This window comes from Meleagris gallopavo, chromosome 2 (assembly GCF_000146605.3).
Source record: "Meleagris gallopavo isolate NT-WF06-2002-E0010 breed Aviagen turkey brand Nicholas breeding stock chromosome 2, Turkey_5.1, whole genome shotgun sequence".
Taxonomy (NCBI): domain Eukaryota; kingdom Metazoa; phylum Chordata; class Aves; order Galliformes; family Phasianidae; genus Meleagris; species Meleagris gallopavo.
Window position 1 is genome coordinate 93,044,092 of NC_015012.2, and position 13,571 is coordinate 93,057,662.

Below are 13,571 nucleotides of genomic sequence, written 5' to 3' on the forward strand. Positions count from 1 at the left end.
GGACTTCTCCATCTTTTAAATAAATGTATTTTCAATAGATAAGGTGCCTTTCCCCATGGATGAAAATGCCAGGCTGACTTGCTGTGTCTGTACAGCATATGGTTGAGATGTGGCAGGGGAGTTGCTGGGGAATGATATGCTATACTGAGCTCATGTCCACCTTAAGTATGTGTTCGTTTTGGCCAGAAAACTATTACTTTTATTTATTACTCCTTTAAATTTATTTGTCTCCAATTACATCTTTCAACAAATCATCAACAAATTATCCCTTACTTAATAAATGATGTTATCTATGTTTTTGGTACTTTTGGTATTTTTTGTAAGGGGAGCTCAGTTAATCCCTGACATTCCTACTGAGGCATACACCCATATAACACGAGTCTTACAGGGCCAAGTTATGAATCCCATGTGCCTTTTGCAAATGTTCATGTGAGTAATAGCTTACAAACTTCTCCTCTCTCCCACCCCTGCAGCTGCCATGCATCTTCATTATAAACCTGTGTGCTATTTGCACTAATAATTACTATATTGAGACCTGAATCATCAGTTGATCTTTTTGAGATGTTGAAAGATGAATCAAACTTTCTTCCTTTCTTCCTGAGGGCAGAGGGGAGCATGGGGCTGCTGCTGGCTGTAACACTGCCACACACTGCCACAGTCTTCAAGGCTGTGTAATTTCCTACTGCCAGTTTCAATTGAACTTGCATTGGGTTTTCTTTTGCTGCCATTTCAGGTGACACTTGTATTGGTGATAGGTACAAAACTTGCTAATACTCCAGAATAGTTACTGTTTTTTCTCCTGCATTATCGCTTTGGATAGTGCTCTCAAAAACATGAAAGCCCTGTGGTCTTTGTGAAACATGGACTTTTGCAAACAGAATTTGAAGCTTTGGGGTGTTTGTGCATTACAGGTTTGCTGCTGTTATGGTCTGTGTTTCTCTTTGCCTTTAAAGTTCAGATATGTTATTTATTCTGATTTGGGAATTTAAGGTAATTCTAGGACATGCAGCAATTTCTGTTTGGAAGTTTATGGCATGTGGTGAGAGATGGGCAGACAGATAGGCTTGAAGTGCTGAGACCACTGGGCAACTTTCAAAATACAACATGTGGTCTGTGGTGTGGGGGTGGCTTCTGAGCAAGGGGAGCACCATGACAAACATGAAAGTGCCTGGCAGTAACTTGGATCTCACCCACAATGAGCACTCTTGGTGTGGAGAACACACGCAGTAGCCACTGAGGTGGATGCTGGGAGCCTCATCTTCAGCTGGGTGCTTGAATGTAGTGGCCTCAGCCAGGATGGGGTGTTGGAGCATGTGCTTCAGTGCTCTCCTGATGGGGTACTATGGGCTCTGATGGAGCAAGCTCATTAGCTGCAGTGCTGCCTGTAAGCAGATAAGCAGCTCTGGGCACAGGCACTGTCCCAGCCAGAGACTGCATGTGATGGGAGTGTGTTGAACTGGGACCACTCTGTGCAGGACAGCCAAATTGGAGCCCTGGTGGTTCTGCTAGGAGGCTGTGTATCCTGGGTGCCAGCAGGATAGCGGTACTTCAGCAGTGACATTGGGTGTCTTCTGCATGGGGGTCTTCTCCATGTGGGGCATGAATTCAGTAGCTAAAGCCATATGCTTTTCTACAGGGTGGCAGCAAATGGGAAGCAAAGATGTGTGCAGGAGAGGGAAGATGGGATGTGGAATGGGATGAAGAACAGCCAAAACTGCCTGTCATTTGCATGGGCAGGAGACTCTATGGCTGAAATGGGGCTCTGAGCAATAGTCCAGGATGGGACATCGAGATCAGCACCAGCGAGGACATCAAGACTTCAGTCTTGAAGTAGAGAATCGAAAGTTTTTGCCACCAAAGATCTGTTCTATACAACTAGCTTAGAGAACATTTTATGAGGCACTGGCATAGGTTTCCCAGAGAGGTGGTGGATGCCCCATCCGTAGAGACACCCAGGGTCAGGCTGGACGGCGCTCTGAGCAACCTGATGGAGCTGTAGGTATCCCTGTTCATTGCAGGGGAGTTGGACTAGATGGTCTGTAAAGGTTCCTTCCAACTCAAATGATTCTTTCATTCTGTGATTTTCAAACTGGAAACTGAGCTGAAACCTGTGCAAGCTTTGTTTCTGGGGGAAGATAGCACCCCTTGAATGGAGGTCTCACAGAGCATTGCAAGTTGGGCTCGTGGAGGTGCCTGGGGACTGCCTGCATCTTGTCGTGGAAATCTGAGTGCTCTTGCAATTGGTGCTTGGGTGTTTTGGGGAATACTCCTGTCATTTAGATCAGGGCTAGGGTGATCTCTCTGCTGTTGGTGTGCAAGATCTCCAGCACAGGGACCTCCTCCTTCACCTGGGAAGAGAAGGAGGAGGTAGTCAAGGAGGCTGGGGGGGAGTTGAGGCTAGTCTCCCTCACTTATGGACGTCCTCTGTGCTACTGCCTTGGAAAGCCCCCTGGTTTCTCCTGCTGGGGAAAGGGATACCTTTCACTGGTGTTACCTTATTCTCTTACCTTTCCCCACAAGTTTGATAAAACCTTCTGTAGCAGGCTGTGAGGGCCAGATGCCTGTGATACGCACCAATATATTGCAGCAGGGAAGAACAAATGTGCAGTGAATTGGAAAACTTGTCTTAAAAAAGCACAAATGGGGAGCACAATAGCAAGTGAAGTACCTTTGTGTGAGTTGCTTATGTAACAACATAATTGAGAAGAATTTATTATGGCTTAAAATGTGTCACCAATCAAAGCTTACGTTTTTCTCCTCTTCCTGCAACCAGCCTTAAAGAGTGATATTTGAAGCTTTCTGTTCTTCTAGGTTCTATTATAAATGGATTTTATTAGCATTTTCACTGTTGAGGCATTTCAGTGTTCTATTGCTTCTAATGTGCATGGTTTGCTCATTCAAGGATATTAAGGGAAAAAAAAACAACAATGAAAGTGCAGCACTGCTATTCATCTGTTTCTGTTTTTATGAATGATTAGAAGATTCTGAGCTCTCACAGGCTTTCTGATTGCCCAGTTTGCAAGAACTTTGAAAATTCAAAGATTTTACTTGATTCTTTACAGCAACAGGGAAAAAAATTAAAAGCAGGCTTAATGAGTTAGCAAGGATTTCAGAACTGGAAGATAGTGGGGCGCAGCCTTAAAAAGTGGTGTTATTATTTTATGCATATTGTATACATATTATTATAGAGCTATCCCTTAATAGCTCTGTCTTCCCCTCTGTGTGCTGTGCCTCCTACAACCACCCCTCACCTTCTGCACTTTGTATAAACGTCACTATTCAGCAAGAGAAAAGGAGCATCTCCTCATGCAAGTATCTCATGTTGATTCACTGCTATACAAATGTTCATCCTCTAATAGTGCAGGATTACAAAGCATTATCATCCTCAGATTGACTCAGGTAGTGCTATTTTTATTTAATCTGTATTAAGGTATCATTGCGAATCTTTGGTCTTGCAGCATGGGGATAATACGATTTACTATTTTTATAAAAAATCAACATGGCTGTGCAAATCCTGTCCATACCAAGAGCTGCAAAGATTAGTCATGAGCTCAGCACATCTTTTTTTTTCTTCTTTTTCCTCTACATTTCTTTCTTTAAAGTGCATCATTAAATTTTTAATTTTCTTGTGACCTCAATCATGTTGTCCAAGCTTGGAATAAAATACGAGGCTGTGTTGGCTTGTAGCCCTTGCTGGGAAAAGCCTTGCTTGCTGAGATTGGAAAGGAACTATCCATTCAGACCTGGCCACGTTGTTCTTTTCAGGGAGGAGGTATCTGATGTAGGAAGGACAGGTAGAAGAACAGGATCCATGCTCTCATGGTTGACCAACCAATTCCAGCAACTAATTCTTGTGGGTGCCATTCTTGTGCTGCCCACATCTCTTTGCCTTGCTGGCTTTGGGGCCAGCTCTGCCCCATCTGTAAAAGACACTGAAATTTGGCATCTCCTTTTATCATCCTGCTGCAGCTTTAGCTCTGGTAAAGCCAATAGAAAGGCATGTCCTACTGTTGAGGTTAGCCTGAGGGTGCAGTCAGTGCTATCTACAGGCAGCACATCCGTCCATCTGAGTTCCCGCTGGTCAGGCAGACAGCACCCAAACCACTGCAGAGCTGCTCTGTTTTCCTGTGTTTTGCTGTGTTTGGCCTTTATTGGAAGGAGAAAGCAATAAGAAGCAAGGCCTGGTTTTTCTGGACTGGAACAAATATTCACACTCTGGAGTCGATCAAAATTAATTTCCTCATTCCTGGTTAAGAGCACAGCAGGCAAACACTGGGAAAAGCTACTGTGAGCCAGCACTGTTGTCTCCTACTCTGCCAGGGCGCACCCACATAGGTATGCAAAGGGATTAAGGACATTAAAAAAACAGAACCATCTGGGTTGGAAAAGCCTTTCAAGATCAAATCCAACCATCAACCTGACCTACTGAGTCCCATCACTGAGCCATGTCCCTTTGTGCCGTAGTGCCATGTGCATGTGCAAGTATTTCTGCCCCCTTCAAGCCTTCATCTGCAAAGAAGGAGAACATTTACATCTTCCTCGTTAGTCATATACAAAAATGCCTGTCCTTTCAATAACTACATAATTGTTACTGCATACATTTCTAAAATGATGGTCATTGTGGCTCTAGCGTTTCGTAGCGCTGACTGGGCACTGCAGTGAGCCTGTTAGAAGCTGTGTTTGACAGTTGTAGGTCAGGAGGATGCTGAAAGTTTTCTATTGGAGCCCTTCTTACAAAGCCTTTTGGCTCTGTTCCTGCTAATGGTGAACTGTTGAAGCAAGTATGGGAGCCAGCTGGTAAAGTCTGACCTGTTTTGTGGCATGTAAGGTTGGTGAATGTAAGCTGTCGGATTGGCTGTAATAAAATAAAGTGAATAATTTGGACTTTGGGTACACACTGGATTTAAGAACAGCTAGGCATGAAGGCAGAGAGACATTTCTAAACACTGATTGAAAGATTTTTTGAAGTAAAGGCTGAAACACCCTCCCATCTTGAAGTTTTGACCTAACTAATGTAATTATCTCTTTAAAAAAAACATCCCTCAATTTGTTTCACTTCTTTTACTTTTAGCCTGTGTTTAGCATTTGGGACTACCATTATTTCATGAAACATCAGCATTCAGGCATGTATTAATCTGCATCCATCATCTTTCATTGTATGTTGTGTACTGCTATTACCTATATGTCAGAATACGTAATTATATATCATCATTTGTACTTGAATCATGAAGGCAGTTTGTTTTTAGGTCTCCTTCTACGTTAAAATATCTTCTTTCTGAATTATGATGAAATATTGTAACACTAATAAGGAGTACAATGGCTATGTTAATGCAAGGGTATGAAAACAGAAACTTCAGCATGCAGCAGCTCGAACAGATTGTTTTCAGAATGCACTGCGGGTACTTTCACTGAGTTTGTGTGTTTTCTAAGTATTTTGAATCGAAGGAAAAAAGCTTTTTCCTTTTGTTTTGCTTGTGTTTGTGTTCTAGTTGTTTTTATTTGAAGATGGACCAGATATATTTGATAAACTCTGCTCCTTACTCAGACAGTCAGGTAAGAAGATTGAATGGTCCCTCTTCCCCACTATAAAGAGAGTGGGAGATGAATTTATCTGTAAAATGACAACTGAATTGAGGACTGAGGGATGATAGTGTGTACAAAAGATGTTCCAGAGCTGGCAGGTACTAACTGTTGAATTTTGTGGAGTACCTGCAAAATGACTGCAGATTGTCCTCTTGAGCCATAGGCAGGATCTCAAAGGATTTTTGATATTTCTAGGCTGTCTGCTTCTTCAGCTATTTCCAGACAGCTCCAAGCTCTGTGGTTGAATTCACTTCCAGCCAAATGCTTTTTCTGCACTCTAACTTAATAGGACAGTTGGCTTTATCATGTTCTTCATCCTTCACATGATGATGAGGGAATCGTTCTGTTTTTAGCTAATCACAGGTCAATTTTGACTTTTATTTCTCATCGCATCTCAAGCTTCCTTCTCCCTTCAGCCTCCCTACAGCCTGCTCTGTAAGGTACTTGGGGTGATGATGGCTCTGCCTGCAGCCCAGGTCACCACGTGGCATGGTGGGAGCAGGGACAGATCCTCCCCTGTAGGAGCTCCTGTTCTTCCACGTCCAGACAGCATCCAGGATTTATTAGGTCTAAATGCAAGTGCAGACCTGTAAGAATTGGTTTAATAATGGGAATGTCAGCAGACTCCTGAGTGCAATGATGCTGCAGGATGCTTTCATAAATCTGAGGTTATGGAATGACAGTTATAATGCATGGCATTGGGAGCATGTGAAACTGCAGTCATTAAGCAAAAATGGGCTTTTAAACTAATGGCAGATGCCTAAACAGTTTTGCAGTGAAACCAGTTCCCTTAGGCCACCGTTCTTCAAATTATACGGGTCCTGTTGACTTTTAAAAACGGGAAAATATTTTGGTTTTGGTGCTGTAGCAGTGCCTTACATTCTTCCCAGAGGTCAGGCTGCTAAGCTTTTGCTAGGTTTTAAGCTGGAGGTGTTAGAAAATGATGAATGGCAACAATTCTGGATAATGCATTCCTCATCATTCCCCCAAATTAAGCCACCTGCTATACCAAGTATTCACACCTGTTCCTGGCTGGATTTTCAAGCCAGTATGGGGATGTTTTCTCCATCCAAACTCAGCTGTGTTTAACCCAGTAGGTAGTTCTGTACAATGCCTCCACTACACAGAATTTTATCCAAATATCTCCATCAAAATCTCATTTCAGCTCCTGTTGCTTCAGAATGATACACAATAAAGCAGTGTGTCGCCCTGTCTGCTCTGAAGCCATCATTCCCAGCATAGAGCTGGAGGTGTTAGGATGCAGGTATTGCTTTCTCCTTTGCACAGAGGGGTCTCAATGGAGGAGGGCTCCCCACCAACTGAAGCACGTTGGCCAGTTCCTTGAAGAGGCGTTGCAGGAGTGTTTGGTGGTTGCAGAAGGCCAACTCTTTATCAGCCATCTGCTTTCACAACTTTTCCTTTCCCCTACCCAGCCTTAGCCTCTTCCTGGAAATAACATGTTTGGGCTCCATATCCCTGCACCCTTTGTTCTTCAGCTTGATCAGAACTTGTCATCTTTTTGATGTTTTTTTTTTTTTCCCTTCTATTACATGGAATAGAGGAGAAGAGAGAATAACTCTGACTGTGAGAGTACGCAGAGCAGAATCTGGTTCTTCATATCTCTTCATATCCTACACAGCTCGGAGCCCACTAATCTTGTAAACCCAGCTTCAGCCTTGGGCTGGCTTTACTTGCTAAGAAACTCCAGATGCTTATATTTTTAAACATACAAACATATATATATATATAAACACATATATATATATTTACAAATATGCATATTTATATATATAACTTTAAGCAAACAATTCCATTAGATACATATATGAAATCCACAGAGACCAGCTGTATTTTATTTGGAAGCTCTCCATGCTGGGAGATGACCATTTAACCTAACATGGGATGTTAGGTTTCTCTAGGAGCCCTGCAAGACTGAGTAGAGGTTGGGAGGGAGGGACAAGAAGTATCCTGAGACACTGGGTGCAGATTTCAGCACCGTGCGAGTTGTCTCCTGAATCCACAGGCTCTCTGTAGGTTTTAACGTAGTGCTTCTTTCCACCACTTTGGTTCTAACCCTTGCTTTGTGGTCTGCCCTAGCCAAGAATGTGTTTTCTGTGCATAGAGCTTTCTGGAAGAGGAGAGAGAACTGCTGTGACTTAGGTGGTATTTTCTCCTTTCTGAGGAGTCAGGAGAGGAGAGTGGAAGAAGAAAGGTTAAATTAACAAGAACACGAACATTTGAGCAGATGGCTGACCTTTCTAACACCAAGAACCATTTAATTTTAGAAATTTGCAGGCTGTTTTAGGTTTGTCATGTTCTTTGCAACCAGCTGAGTGCAGATCCGCGATATGATTTATTAGCCCACCACCGGGCTTTGTTGCCTAATTTCCCTTCTGTTTGCACCACTGAACTCTGGGTGGAATAAGCAAAAGGGAGAAGCGGTATGTCTGCATTATAGGAGCATTGATTCAAAGCCCTGGATGCTGAGGGAAGAGAGATGCTGCTGGTCATGCTGCAAGGAGCCCATTCCTGCAGACCCAGGTGCTCAGCCTCAGTTGCTGCCCTGAGCCATCCTCCCCAGCATGATGAGGGACGTAGAACAGTTAATTGTGGTCAGGGAGGAGACAGATGATCATCCTGCCCCAAATCACTTAAACGTCTTAAGGGTCTACCCTTGTCTGCCTGGACGAGCCAACTAATCTTACAGCGAGCTGCACAAGTGGGCTTGGAGCTATATATGGGACCCAGAGAGAAAGGGCACAAAGCAACCAATTCCCCTGTCCTACCTCTCCCCAAAAAATTGCTCAGTGTATATCCAGTTACTGCTTAAGGAAAATCACTGCAGATCAGTTGTTTTCCAGTTCATGCTTTTTGTGAGTTGACAGCAAATTGCACTTTGGAAAGTTGTTTGGCAGTTTAGAAGAGTACACATCTGCACAGCAGGCACACGTGATGTCCTTCGTGGCCTCCTGGAGAGCCAGTGGGATAAGTGCTGCTCAGGGTCCTGCCTGGTGTTTGGTGACATCGGTCAAGGTGGAGGAATGACGGAGGGACACCCTAGGAGTGGTGTGTTAGGGATGTACCATGTTGGCCTACCAGAAGTGGAAAACAGAGCAAAGGATCTCTACCCGAGCAGTGCACGTTTCTCTTACAGCAGCCCAGCATTTCACTGCAGTTGGCTTTTCTTAATTACTGCTAATGCCTCTGCAGGCTGTGCTGCTGCAGAGATGGGATGTGGCTGGCCCTGAGTCAGGGTGAGGAGACTGGCCGTCTGCAAGGCTTTTTTTTTCATTCATCGTCCTAAATGCAAACGTGGTGCTGTGAGAATGTCTGTTGAACCCCATTGCTTCACCCCACCAAAGCTACCATTTTCTGACTGTTTTGGGAAGTTGTGTTTGGCAAATGGCTGTTTACTTCATTCCTCTGCTGTCACTGTCTCCTCTCCATGAGATGCAGATCTGTGCGTGCAAGCTCAGCTGCAGCTCAGTTTGGAGAATTCTTTGAAGCACTGTGGCTTTCTGCACTCTGTTTTTTTTAGCATCACTTCTCTCATCACAGAGATGGGCAGCTGTCCTCCCTTCCCCCACGTGGTTAAGCTTTTAACGCCCTTCCTATAACACAGGGTTATGAGATGCTCTACGCAAGGGCAGCAACCCATGTCAGTACCCCAGGTGCTGCAGGCACAGATGCTCAGCCTCCAAGGGAGGCTTCTCTGGAATTACTTCCAATGAGATAGGTTTCTCAGGACCACTTGGGAGGATTAGCTTTTGTCTATCTGCCTATCTATCCGTCCATCTATTTATTTTGAGGAAAAGTGGTTTTCTTAGGCTTGTTGCCCTTTTTAAAAGGGTACTGTTCACTATTTGGAGCAGCACCCTCAGTTTTTCTTTTCTAAGTTAAATACTCCTCCTTCACAACAGAGCTCCTGGCAAATATCACCTGGAAGGTAAGAAGGAGGTGTCTCTCCGTGTTGAAGGGTGTTTCTGGAGCTGTTAAACTTTAGGCTGACCCTGGCAGAGTGAGTGAAGGGAAGATGAAGTGGTTTTCACATGGTGACTGCTCTGTAACCCAGCATTGGCTACCACAGCCCAGCAGTGGGAGTTTGTGGAAGAAGGTGGAGAGACTGGAGTTATAAGAGGAAATACAATTACCGAAGCAAAAGAGCAAGCGATCATTCATAATCTGTAAAGATTGATGCTGGTTGCCCTCGGGTTTGCCTCCCTTGCCTTAAGATTTCCTCATTAGAAGTGGTTTCTGTAAATGGCATCTCTTGGAGAGATCTGAAGGGGTTGCTGGAGTTGCATCTGGGCGATCGATCAAGTTTCATCTATGAGCCTTTCTTTTCCTCAAAGTTGGTTCTTTCTGTAGCAGAGAGAGCACTTCTGAAGCAGATGTAAAACAAAGAGTCAGATTTGACTCGAGTCACTATGCCCTCTTATAATTTTGCAGTCTGAATGAATTCTAAAACAATTACATTTATGCTAAGTGGGCAATAAATGATTAATCTGCCAGCAGGCAGCCAGTGCATGAGTGTCTTTGAAATAAATTTTGAGCCTTTTTGCTGCTGTTCTTTCCCTGCAAGTATGATGCAAAGATAAAATGCTGTCAGTGAAACAAATCATGGTTTGTAGCCTGGTTCTCTTCCAGTACACTTTTCTTCAGCATCATGCTTCCTTGCACTAGAAAGCATGTAATGAAAGGGGTTTGAAGTATGCCCCGAGCCAGAAGAACATTCAGTCTCCTATTTTATTTTGGGCATGTGCTTCAATTATCATGGGGTCAGATGAATTTATTTGTGCACTTAGATACATGTTTCATCTGAGTCAATAAGGATGCCAAGAACCTTTGTTGATGGGTGGTCACAAGCGCTCTTCATTGTTAGCTGCTGGTATCATGCAGAACGTGAAGATCCTCGTCAGTCATCTTTGTACAGCCTGGAATAGCCCTTAGAACAGGGATAGCTGCTTACATCTTGACTTTGCTCTCAGCAGGTCTCCAGCAGAGAGCACTGCCCAGCGCTTGGTGATGGGCACAGCTGGATGTGGGAAGGTGGCTAAATGCTCTGCAGTGCAATGATTTGTGAGACAGAAGGCAAGGCAGAACTAACTGTAGGGCTGCAGAAAAGGCTTCAGTTTGGTTTCTTGTGCATTCTGGAAACTCGTACGTTTTTAACATTTTTGCAGCTTCAAGTCACAGTGCTACTTATTGCATTGCATCAGAACAACTGACTCAGAAAAGCCTCATGTCTGCTCACTTGCATATGTGCTAGCTCTGGTTTTAATTGTCATTCTGTTGGAGATGTCCCCGAGCATTTGGCAGGTTGAAGGTTAAGCTGTTTTTCATTACTTGGAATAGCAGTGATACATTCAGCCTACACCCGGTCTAGCTGGCTGGGAGGTGGTGAGCAGCAGAGGAGCTGGGCATAAGTCACACGGTTACTCATATAGCTTCTTACCCTTTCCTCAAGTTATTCTGGTTGCTGTTCTTCCAGCAACACCCATCTTGTTTTCCTGGTAAGCTGGACAAGAATAGGTCTGTGTGGTGGGAGCAGTGTTGTTGTGCAGGCTGTGACTCCCAATGACCTGCAGCCACGTGGCCAGTGCCAGCGGCGTGGTTGAGCGCTGTCTTGGTGCAACTACACAGCAGCACTCGTTGCAAAGAAATTGGTGCTGCTCTGTGGCAGAACTACAGCTCTTTGCTAGGGATAGTTTCCGTTTCTCTAAAGGCAGCCCTGTGCTCTGATGGTGACACTTCAGTGCTGGAGGTTTTACATCCATTTCATCCTGTGGTTTTTGGTTTAATCCAAGAAGAGGCAGCTCTCTCAGGTAAATGAATCGCCTTTCTCTTGATTGCATGTGGCAGAGTGCTTATCAATGATGCAGTTGGCTTCTGCTCAGGTACCAAAGTTGGGGAAATGAGCTCCAGGCAGACACCTGTGTGACATTAGGGTTATTCAGGGCAAAGCTTGTTTGTAGTCTTAGCCTATTTGCTACCAAATTTGAGTAAGTAAATGTGAGCCAGACTCCTCTTACCCAACAACAGCCAGGCTGAGTTTGGTCTGCCCTTTGTACCTGTCCCCAAAGAGATCAGATTAGTGGCAGCTAGAAATAAACACCTGCTCTGGGCTGCCAGGTGTGGGAGCCTCTGCAGCTCCTGCCAGAGGGATCAGGCAGGGGATGCACTGCGGAGGTCAGAGACGGGATGTGAAGGCGCTGAGGAGAGCACCAATAGCAGTCCTGGCTGTGGGTGCCGAGGGATGAAGCCGCAGGTGGCAATTAATCTCGTTTAATCTTATTTTTTAAGATAGGTTTTTCTCCGTGCATCAAGAGTCTCTTTCAGCAACCTGTTGTGTCAGTCGCTCTGTGAGCGGGTGGTGGTCAGCAAAGCTGGAAAGAGCAGCTTTTAGTAGCCATGCTGGTGGCATGGTCAGCCCGGTGCTGCTGTGGGGGGCGGGAGGGTGGACTTCCAATCCAGAAGCCAAGGGGGTCCTCTCTGGGTGCTTGCCGTGTTGGGAAATGCCTCACCTCCCTCCCTGGTAGAAAACTGTCCCACTTTCAGGGTAAACTTACAGGCTGTTCTAAAAGGTTGGGGTTTTTTTTGTCAGCGTTGCGGGTTTTTTCTTTCCACCTGCTGTTCACCATCCTGATGCAGCGACAGCAAAACTCCTCTCTCTTCTGGTGCTTTCAGTTTTAGAAGTATCAGCCAAGTTCGCTTCTTTTTTTTATTTGTATCGCTGAAGAACATTTTGGTCTTTGCTCTTTATTTTCATTGGCGTGATCTAATTCAGCTTAACTTTGGCAATTTCTCTCTACCCCTTGGCTTCCCGACCTCCGTGACACAGCTGTCTTTGCTGCGTTCCTTTTTGTTCCTCATAGGCACTCTGATGAGTCCCAGTATCCCTGTTTTGGTGAGTATTTAGTTAGTCAGATTGAGAATTGTTCCCAGCAAGTCCCCCCACTTTGCTTGGGATACCAACTGGTTTCTTTTCTTTTCCTATTTTCATCTTTACCATAAGGACACATGAAGCTCCTTACAATTTTACCCAGCTTACTTCTCTACTAAGTTCCTTGGACTCCTCTAAGCTTATTGAAAATTGAAAATGTTAATGTCTGTGTTTCCAGTCAGGGTTTCTTTCTGCTTACTTAACCCATTGCTCCATGCTTGTGTCAGTTACTTTCTGTGAGCACTTACAGCTACTTACAGTGTCTGAATTAGCATCACCCTGTTCTACTTCAGCAGTTAGAGGACTAAACCCACTGCCTGCTGCTTCCAAGAATACCTGTGGTCAGTTCTCAACATTATGTTCTTTGCTTTAACATTTGGGACAGTTGTAGTTCCCCAGAACGTGACCCCTAGTGGCACTTTTATCTCCTTGTGGTCCTTGTGTTCTGCTGTGCAGTCCCACTGTGGGGCTCTCATGTCCCTCCTGCTCCCCTCTCCTGGACTGCTTTTCCTCTAAAACCACTTCTGCTTCCTGGCTTTTCCATTGCTGGCTCTTCTGCTGTATTGCCCTGGCTCCCAGTGTCAGTATGTTGATGCCTGCTCTTGTTTCTTACTCATCATCTGCTTAATTATCCACCATCCTATCTGACTGCCGCTGTTGATGTTAATGTGCTCTTTGTTCTCCGAAGTTTAGATGACACTATGTGCTTTTTTGTCCACGTTTACCAATCTCCCCGTCTGTTTATTAAAACCAGATGTGGGAATTAACTGATTTTCCTGATTATCCTCTCTCTAGAGGATTTTTTTTTCCTTTAGTTTAAAAATCTCAGCCATGCCTGCTGTGATCACAGACGGCCGTACCTCCTCCACTGAGAAACATCCTTTTTCCATGCACGCTTTCTGGGGGCAGAACATCCTAAAACTTCCCTTGCAGTATCAGTTCTTGAACCATATGGATGACATTAACTTGTAATGGCTTTTCCTTCCTTTTGTGGGGTTGAAAGCAGGCTCCTGGGGATGGTGTGAGGAGGCTCAGCCTGGTCTCC

General features: G+C 44.6%; 1 protein-coding gene across 2 annotated transcripts in view; it reads left to right on the forward strand.

Annotated features, from left to right (window-relative positions):
* The window catches only part of HPCAL1 (hippocalcin like 1), a 38,090-nt gene that overhangs the window by 937 nt on the left and 23,582 nt on the right, over nt 1-13,571 (forward strand). The window lies entirely within an intron of this gene.